A 10,688-nucleotide genomic window follows, 5' to 3' on the forward strand; every position below is an offset into this window, starting at 1 on the left:
GCACCCCTCGTGGTCCTGACTTCTTTGCTCATATTTTCCCTCCTTCTGCTCCTCCTTGGGACATTGGGAGCTCAGTCCGGTGCTCCAGTGTGGGTCTCTGTCTCTATCTCCATCCATCTCCAGATGAAGGTTCTATGGTGATATGCAAGATATTCATCAGTATGGCTATAGGATAGGGCCATTTCAGGTTCTCTGTCCTCAGCTGCCCCAGGAACTAACTGGGGACATCGCCCTGGGCACCTGGGAGCCCCTCTAGCACCAAGTCTCTTGCCAACCCTAAGATGGCTCCCTTAATTAAGATAGTGGGTTCCATGGTGTAATGGTGAGCACTCTGGACTCTGAAAACCCTGTTTTTAAAGAGTAAAGAGTATCTCAAGAAAAAACTGTTCTTGCCCGGAACTCAGGAGGCAGAGGCAGGTGGATCTCTGTGAGTTCTAGGCCAGCTGGCCCACAGAACGAGTTCCAGGAAAGGCTTCAAAGCTACAGTTAAACCCTGTTTCGAAAAACCAAACCAAAACAAAAAACAAAATGAAAAGCTGTTCTTGCCTGGTGTCATTGTGTCTGCACACCACATGCCTTGAGAGCAGCTAAGGGTATACCTGCTTCCTCTTCTGGCCACATAGATATGTCAGTTTTTGTTGTGGAGAAAAGGAAAGAAAACCATTGATTTTTAAATTATGCCATAGTTTTCATATACTCACCATATGGAGATACAATGACTGAATTATCTAAGTTAAAAATTGCTTGGGCTAGGTTGTCTTAGAGAGTCTCTGAAGTCTTGACTGTCTTATATGACTCACTGTATGTGTTTGAGAGCTGAGTAAAATGGAGACAGAGATCTAGTTCTGAATCTTGATTTTCTATCTGTAGATTTTGGACAAATTAGCTGACTTCTTTAGGCTTCTGTTTACTCATGTAAAATTTGGGGCATCTGTAGTATTGACACCTCTGTAAATGCTGTAGGGATATCATCAATAAAAATGAAACCAAAAAAGGAAAGTGGCGTGGTGCCCAGAGTAGAATAAATAGTAGATATCCTGGTATTCTTATTACTGACAGGCTGACAATGTACTTCTATGTTGGTCTTCCCAAATATGATCTGCTCTTAGAAATTAGCAAGGGGCAGCTCATTCGTGCATGCATATCTTAGAGTGTAATCATTTTCCTGAGGCAGATGGTTGGTGACAGCAATAGAGTACACGTGACATGATAGCAGAAGCAGGGACTATCCAAGGGGACAGAGGGAACCAGCAAAGGTGGTCAGAGGCATGTGGTCGTAGGATGAGGGCCATGCAGAGGCTTCACGGTTCCAAGAACATACCGAACTCAAGTTCTGTTCCCTGCACCCACATTAGGGGGCTCTTACGTCCTCTTCTGGCATCTTTAGGCACTGCACTCATGTACACCTACCCTATACACACACATCCACATTCACATAAATAGAAATAATCTATTATTTTTGAAAAGCAAAGTACAATGACCTATATGCAGGAATATGCTCTTATTAAACTTATTTCTTTAAAAATTAAAAAATGTTATAATGGTACTGCATTAGATGCTAAGGGCACAGGGTGGATAGGCTCATTTCTTTTACCCTCAGGGGTGTACATATAATGGACAAACCAGTGGAAGTGCTGGCAAGTTCTCTGCTGTTTTGGTTTTACTAGGTACAAGGTTAACAGTGTAAAGGAGCACCCTGAGGGCCACCATGGGATCAGACCAGGCTGGGAGAAGGGGAATATTATGTTAAACTAGAAGAGGGACATTGTGAATCGTGGAGAAAGAAACATCTTACCTACAAAAGAAGAACATGAAGATGAAGAAGTCTTACTTATTGCTGATTTTCAGTGCGTTTGTAGGATACTAAGCAAAAGGCACAAGGAGGGACCTTGGCAAGCACCTTACCGTGAGCTTTTCAGTTTCAGGAGGTCCCACTTATTAATTGTTTCTATCAGTGTCTGTGCTGCTGGGGTTGTATTTAGGAAATGGTCTCCTGTGTCAATGTGTTCTAGTATACTTCCCACTTTCTCTTTTATGAGGTTCAGTGTGGCTGGCTTTATGTTGAGTTCTTCGATTTATTTGGACTTGAGTTTTGGGCATGGTGATAGATATGGATCTATTTTCTTTCTTCTACATGTTGATATCCAGTTATACCAGCACCATTTGTTAAATCTGCTTTCTTTTTTCCATTTGATATTTCTTGCTTCTTTGTCAAAAATCAGGTATTTGAAGGTGTGTGGAATTAATATATCTGGGTCTTCTATTCATTTCCATTGGTTCTCCTGTCTGTTCTTATGCAAATACCAGGTTGTTTTCAGTACTGTAACTCTGTAGTAGAGTTTGAAGTCAGGGATTGTGATTCCTCCAGAAGTTCTTTTATTGTACGGGATTGTTTTGGCTATCCTGGGTTTTTGCTTTTCCATATGACGTTGAGTACCATTTTTTCGAGGTCTGTGAAGAATTTTTCTGGGATTTGGATGAGTATTATATTGAATCTGTAGATTGCGTTTGGTAAGATGGCCATTTTTACTATGTAAATTCTACCTACCCAAGAGCATGGGCGATCTTTCCACTTTCTGGTGGCTTCTTCAATTTCTTTCTTCAAAGACTTAAAGTTCTTGTCTTCCACTTGTTTGGTTAGAGTTACTCTAAGATATTTTATGCTATTTATGGCTATTGTAAAGGATGATGTTTCTCTGGATTTTTCCCGTGACTAATATGATATGTCCTTCTTTGTCTCTTTTGATTGATTTTAGTTTGAAGTCCATTTTGTTAGCTATTAGGATAGCTACACCAGCTTGTTTCTTAGGTCCATTTGATTGAAAATTTTTTCTCCAACACTTTACTCTGAGGTGATGTCTATCTTTGAGATTGAGGTGTATTTTTTGTATGCAGAAGAAGGATGGATTCTGTTTTTGTATCCAATCTGTTAGCCTGTGTCTTTTTATAGGTGAGTTGAGTCCATTTATATTAAGGGATATTAGTGACCAGTAATTGCTATCTCCTGTTAATTTAGTTTTTGTTGTTGGTGATGTTAATGTGTGTGTTTTTCCCTTCTTTGAGATTTGCTGCTATGAGACCATCAATTGTCTGTTGATGTAGCCAACTTCCTTGGGTTGAAATTTTCCTTCTAGTATTTTGTATAGGGCTGGGTTTGTGGCTAGGTATTGGTTAAATCTGGTTTTGTCATAAAATATCTTGTTTTGTCCTTCTATGGTGATTGAAAGTTTTGCTGGGTATAATAGTCTGGGCTGGCATCCATGGTTTCTTAATGTCTGCATAACACTTGACTTAAGACCTTCGGGCTTTCATTGTCTCATTTAAGAAGTCAGGTATAATTCTGATAGGTCTGCCTTTATATATTACTTAGCCTTTTTCTTTTGCAGCTCTTAATAGTCTTTCTTTATTCTGTATGTTTAGTGTTTTGATTATTATGTGGCCAGGAAACTTTTTTTATCTAGTCTGTTTGGTGTTTTGTAAGCTTCTTGTATCTTCATAGTCATATCTTTCTTTAGGTTGGGAAAGTTTTCTTCTATGATTTTGTTAAATATATTTTCTGTGCTTTTGAGCTGAACTTTTTCTCCTTCTATACCTATTATTCTTAGGTTTGGCCTTTTCATGGTTTCCCATATTTCCTGGATATTTTGGGTTAAGCTTTTGTTAGATTTAATGTCTTCTTTGACTGACGAGTCAGTCTATTTCTTCTATTGTATCTTCAAGGCTTGAGATTCCCTTTTCCATCTCTTGTATTCTGATGTTTATGCTTGTGTTTGTGGTTCCTGATCATTTTCTTATGATTTCTATTTCTATAATTCCCTCAGCTTGTGTTTTCTTTATTGTCTCTATTTTAGTTTTCAAGTCTTGAATAGTTTCTTTCATATGTCTGATTGCTTTTTCTTGGTTTTCTTTAAGAGATTTGTTGGTGTCTTCCAATTTTTTGTTTGTCTTTTCCTCCATTTCTTTAAGGAAATTTCTCATTTCCTCTTTAACAGTTTCAAATATTCTCCTGAAGTTATTTTCTTCTGCGTCATCTATATTTGGTTGTTCAAGTCTTGCTATTGTAGGGTCTCTAACAACACTCTGGTGTTGTGTTGCTCTTTGTGAGGTTGTGTTCTTACCTTGTCTATTCATCTTTTCCTTTAATTGGTGTGGTTGGGGTTGTCTGTGATTCGGTTGATTAATCTTCTAGGTGCCAGTGAATCCAAGGCTCAGATGGTTCTTTCTCATGGTAAAATCAGTGCCACAGTTCTAATTATCTCATTGGTCACTCCGTTGTCCTGGAGGTCATTCAGTGCTCCTGGGCTTTGTTCTGCCCCCTTGGAGTTTTCTGTCTCAGGCCTGTTCTGGCCTAAGTTGTCAACTCAGACCTGTTTCTATAAACATCCCTGGTCTGGATCTGTTCCTGCAGAGGTCCCTGGTTTGGGGTTGGTCCTGCAAAGGTCTCTGGCTCTGATCTACTCCCTCAGTGGTCCCAGACTCGGGTGTGCCCTGACCCGCAGAGGACTTGGCTCAGGCCTGCTCCCTCAGAGGTCCCAGACACATGCCCAGACCTGCAGAGGTTTCTGGTTCCCCTACTCCCTTTGATGTCCCAGAACAATGCTGGGACCCACCGAGGTCCTGGCTCAAGCCTACTCCCTCAGAGGTCCCACACTCACTCCTGGACCTGCAGAGATCTCTGGTTCCTGCCTACTCTCTTGGAAGTCCCAGACTCATGTCCAGACCCACAGAGGTCCTAGCTCAGACCTAGTTCCTTGAAAGTCCTAGACTCATACACAGATCCACAGGGGTCCTGGCTCAAGTCTACTCCCTTGAAGGTACCAGATTCATGACTGGACCTGCAGCCATCTTTGGTTCTGGCTCACTCGCTCAGCAGTTGTTCCCCTGTACCTGTTCCTGTGGAGTTCGCTGTCTCTGATCTGCTCTGGCCCAGGTTGCTGGCTCAGTCCTGCCTCTGCAAGTGTCCCTGGTCTGGATTCTCTCCTGTTCCCCCTCCCATGGAGCTAGCTTTCTCAGGTCTGCTCCAGCCTAGGTAGCTAGCCCAGTTCTGCTTTCACAAATGTCCCTGGTCTGGGTTCGCTCCTGCTCCCATGGAACTCATTGTTCCAGGCCTGCTCTGGCCCATGTCACTGGCTCAGTCCTGCTCTTTTGGAGTTTGCTGCCTCATACCTGCTCTGGCCTACGTCTCTGGTTCAGTCTTGCTCCTATGGCGTTCACTGCCTCCCCCCACCCACACCTTTGTATACAGTCATAAGGTACAGTAAAAAAAAAAAAAAACACATTTGTTTCTCAACACTGCATTGATAATTAAGACTGAAAGTTGTGCCTTGTGATTGAGTTCTCTGAAGAAAGAAACAGAGCAAGAAACTTAGGGTAAAGAGAGGACATTTGAATGGAAACTGGACACAATAGGACCCACCAGAGAGATCGGTAGGCAAAAGAGAACCAGGAGAACAATGATCCAGAGTCTAGAGGAGGAAATTCACGCACCAAGCATAAAGCAGTCAGGAATACCAGAGTCATACTGGTCGAGGAAGAGGACTTGAAACACTCATGTGGCTGGGGACTCCGGGATGTACTGACACTCTGGGGAATAGTCATGGGCATTGACTCTTGGCTAGTATGGCTATTAGGGAAGGAGAGTCTGGAGAATCTCGCCAAGGAGGATGGAAGGGAAGGGGCTTTTTCTTAGTGAATTCAAATATTAGTGCCTGACTTAACTGGGCCTTCAGCTAGTGATGGACAAATCCAAGTCAAAATCAAATAGCAGTTATGTTGATTTTTCTATTTGCAGAACCTGGAGGAGGTATATCCAACAGAGTTCTGTGTTTGGCAGAATTCTATTTCCTTATGTTTATTGGGCTTAGAATACTTATGTCTAGATCAATTTTCTTGAGTTCTTCATTTTGGAGAAACAGTTTTCAAAGCTACAGTCCTTTCAATTTTTTTGTACAAACCTATGTTCTTTTAGCTTTCAATATTTTTCGGTTTTAGTTGGGATTTAGCATAACACAGTTTCCCTTCTCAGCAGCTTTAAAGTGCACTGGTTAACTGTGCAGCTCAATAAGTTAAATTCACATTGCTCTGAAATTGATCTCTAGAATGATTTTTATCTTACAAAACTGAAACTGTCTCCCTACTAAACATCTCCCCATTTGCCTCCCCTCTCACTTCCTGGAAACCACATTCTACTTTCTGTTTCTACTAAGAGTTTAATTGTCTGTTGACCTTCCTCAAGCAAGCACATGGAGTTTTCCTACCACGATTGGCTTATTTCCCTTTGTATAAAGCCCCTGATTTTATCTACATTATAGTATGCTTCCCAGTGACCTTCTATGTGTTGGATGGGGCAGGTTCTCCATGGTGTTCCCCCTTTGAGAATCATTTGTATGAACCTGACAGTTTTTGTTTTTCCAACCTTCTAAGTGAAAAAACAAGTGAACCTGGGCATAAGTAAACCTGTAAACGTCAAAGTATTGACTGACTATGGAATAAAGTCAAGGCTCTATGGGGAGTGGGGAGGCAGCTGGGCACCTACCCGTGCAAAGAAAACAAAGATGACAGGGGAGATGAAGAGAGATGAGTGTTGAAGAAGGGTCCAGGGGTCCAGTGTCTGGTCAGAAGCCCCTTCTTATGAGTCCTTTCAGAGTCACCTGTATTGTCAGAGGAAGGTTTGTGACACCCTTTGGTTTGACTTGGGTGGGTACTTCAAGAAGACATGGCTGACAAAGGGAAGGAGACTGGACAGGGGCACCAGATGCCAGCGAAGCACACACAGCACACAGAGGACTGGGCACCGTTAGGTGTGAATGCTGAGTTAGCACACAGCAAGGAACCTTCTGGAGTGTTCCCTGTATTTCCAGGCATCGCCACCTCCTCTGACTTCTCTTTTGCTGCATGTTTGTTGCCTGCTTGACATTTCTGTTTAGATGACTAAAATGTAGGTCAAACTGGACATTTTCAGCACTGTGCCACCTCTCATTCTTTCCCCAAATCTTTGCCTCTATAACACTTCCAAGGTCCAAAAATTGGTGGCAGTCTGGGTAAGTATTTATTCTTGCCTCATACCGTTCTCCCCTGGAAGACATTTACCTCCTCCCATCCTCTCTGAATTCTCCATCCAAGTATGATCATTTCTTATTAAAAGTACTTTTATTTATTCCTTGAAAACTTCACATATGTATGTGAAGTGTCTTGATTATACATACTCATTTCCCCCTCCAATTCCCTGTAGGTTCTGCAACCCATCTTCTTCCAAACATTTTCTTTCTTTTCTTTAAAAAGAAAAATATAGTCCACCGTGTCCCTTTAGGGCTCCTTGTACAAGCACAGGTGTGGGACAAAACAGTGGCCAAGGAAATGAGATAGTCCCGCTAACTGTACTTCCTGCATCGTTTTTGCCAGCCTGCAGCAATGGTCCAGAACCTAGCTTTAGACTCCTTCATTGTCTGCTCATTGCCCTTGGGATAAGATTCAGATTCTCCACTGTGGTTCTGAGTCCTGATGAGTCCTCCCACCTCACCCACTTCTCCCCTTCCTTGAGACTTTCAGTGGCACTAGCTTCTCTTTCCTTCAGATCTTCTTCCCTAATGGAAGTTCTGGCCTCAGCTCGGAGGCTCCTCAGACTGACTGCCCTCTGACTGCCGGCCCGCAGACAGCTCCGGTCACTCTAGGCTATGCCGCCTTCTTTGTTTTCCACCCAAGACTATTTCTCAATCTGGACTAGTCATGCTTGTTTGTACGTCTATCCTCTTACTCCTGCTAGAGCTTTAAACTCCAAGGGGAAGAAACTTCATCCTTCAGCCAGCTGAATGCCTAGAAGACGATCACTGCCAGCTACAAAAGCAGATGCTCAGAATTATATGCTGATTCACTTAGGTGAACCCTTGCCAGACATTTCTGGAGCTTGCAGGTGGACACAGCAGGCGGGGGCCCTGTTCTCCAGACAGATTTCTGCTTCTGTGAAAGATGGAAGAAGAGCATGTTGTTGGGTATACGAACAACAACCGCTCTGGGGTCTCCAGGCTGCAGGCAGGTGTGTGTTGGGAGGGAAAACAATGTGGTATTGATCTTTATTTCTGGCTTTGTGAAGAACCAGGAAGATGAAATCAATAATTTCAAGATGAGTCACTGAAACAAGTGGTTTTACAGAATACCTTGAAGTTTTAAATAGGTGGAGACAAAGAGGAAGAAAAACACAGCAAACTCTCAGGCCTCCTAAAGCCTCACAGCCCACAGTGAGAGGCTAAGCCAGGGGTTCTCAACCTGTGGGTTGCGACCCCTTTGGGATCCAATGACCCTTTCACAGGGTTGGCCAAGACCATCAGAAGCACAGACGTTTACATTATGATTCATATCAGCAGCAAAACTACGGCTATGAAGTAGCAATGAAAGTAATTTTATAGTTGCGGGTCACCACATCATGAGGGACTGTGTTCAAGTGTCGCAGTGTTAGGAAGGCTGAGCCCAGGGTGCCCAAGAAATGAATCCTTCCAGTTACTTGTACATGGCTGTCCTTCTGATAGGTGACAGTTAAATTTCAACTGCTGTAAATAATTTTTAATGAAAAAAGATGTAATTTTTTTCCCCTAATCAATAGAGGTAGCTGAGCCAGTCAGTGGTGACACACACCTTTAATACCAGTACTCGGGAGGCAGAGGCAAGAGATGTCTCTGAGTTTGAGGCCCGACTGATTCATAGAGCGAGTTCCAGGACAGTCAGTGTTACACAGAGATACCCTGTCTGAAAGAAAAAAAAAGAACAACAAACAAACAAACAAACAAACAAACAAAAAGAGGCACTGAAATAAGCATCATAGGCTTGAGAGTGGGATAAACCTGGGCTGTGTCCGAGTTCTATAGCTGAAACAGTTCCATAACATGGGTGTGTGGCTGCACTGAGCTGCTGTGCCGTGAGATGAGGCTACTGAGAACTCCCAGAAGCCCTGTCATGAGGGAGGTGAAACACACAGTCACGATGTCACGATGCACACTAGGAACTTCCAAGGTGATGGGCGCTGAGAGCACCACCGGTGAGACACGCCGTTCGTGGACACCACATTTGCATCGTTTCCTAAGCTTGCTGTCAGCACCGTAGCCCGTGCCTGTATTGCCTTGACATAGCTGCAGTGCACACGTGTGAAATTCGAGGTCAAATGTGTGTCAGAACCACGACAGTATCGACACCACTTTCCTGAAAACACCCTGACCCCAGACTGTTCTCTTTCCCCGTATTTTGTTTTAACGATTCTTTGTGAGTTTGCATCATGCACTCCAATCCCACACATTTTCCAGCCCTTCCACATCCACTCTCCTCCCTTGCAACCTCCCTCCAAAAGAAAACAAAAGTCTTGCAGTAGAAGCTGTGGTGTATCACACAGTCTGGTTTTTTTTTTTTTTTTTTTTTTTTTTTTTTTTTTTTTTTTTTTTTTTTTTTTTTTTTTTTTTTTTTTGTCCAACCAGCTTTCCCTGCAGCTGTTCATTGCAAAGAGTCCTTGGTCTGGTTAAAGGCCTCTGGCTTCTTAGGACTCCCATATCACCCAGAGGAGTCAAGTCAAGATCCAGGATGGAGGCCAGTGGGAAGGGTGTGGTCTGAGCAGGTGTGTGGCTCTGGGCTCAATCCCAGTCCCAGCATCGGAGAAACAGAGACAGGAGGATCAGATTATCCTCCTGGTTATCCTCAGCTACACAGAAAGTTCAAGGCAAGAATACACTACACACCAGTGTGTCTCAACAAATAAAGGAGTAAACAAACAAATAGTAGCCAACTTGAACTTGCTTTCTTTTGTGAGTTCCAAGACACTGAAACGGTCACACGACAGCGATTCTTCCCCAAGCATTGCTCCTGGCCCTCTGAAAAGCCTCTTTTTTTTTTCAGTGGAGGAACCTGACTGGCAAGTTTTTTAAGTTTCTCTCCTGAAAAACTGGACCCAAGAAACATTGCACTGAGAATCTGACTCCCGCACAGGGGTGCCCTGCAGGCTCTGAGAGGTCAGGGCAAGGGAAAGAACAACGCTGTTCAGACGTGCTGCTTCATCCACTGGGCTCCGGTTTTCTTCAGTGCTGTGAGGAAGAAGTTCTCTCCTGAGGATGAGTGTTTCACACGACACTGTTCTTGAAGATCTTCCATCTCCTCCAAAAGCCAGGGAGGAGACCTGCAGTGCTGTCCCTGATGGAGAGGCTTCTGGAAGAGAGGGAGAAACAGCTGTCCTACCTTGACATTTATATTCCTTTTCATGTTAGCAGTCCCCTGGGAACATTGTAAAAAGTTGGACTTTTGGCTGTGCACACTCATGTTTTACTGTGCACACAGGTCTGGAGCACTCATGTTTGTGTGCACAGGTCTGGAGCACTCATGTTTGTGCACAGGTCTAGAGCACTTATGTTTGACTGTGTGCACAGGTCTGGAGCACTCATGTTTGACTGTGCACAGGTCTGGAGCACTCATGTTTGACTGTGCACAGGTCTGGAGCACTCATGTTTGACTTTGCACAGGTCTGGAGCACTCATCTTTGTGCACAGGTCTGGAGCACTCATGTTTGTGTACACAGGTCTGGAGCACTCATGTTTGTGCACAGGTCTAGAGCACTTATGTTTGACTGTGTGCACAGGTCTGGAGCACTCATGTTTGGCTGTGCACAGGTCTGGAGCACTCATGTTTGACTGTGCACAGGTCTGGAGCACTCATGTTTG

This window comes from Alexandromys fortis, unplaced genomic scaffold, assembly GCF_014885135.2.
Source record: "Alexandromys fortis isolate MF-2015 unplaced genomic scaffold, M_Fortis_MF-2015_v1.1 scaffold_112, whole genome shotgun sequence".
Taxonomy (NCBI): Eukaryota; Metazoa; Chordata; class Mammalia; order Rodentia; family Cricetidae; genus Alexandromys; species Alexandromys fortis.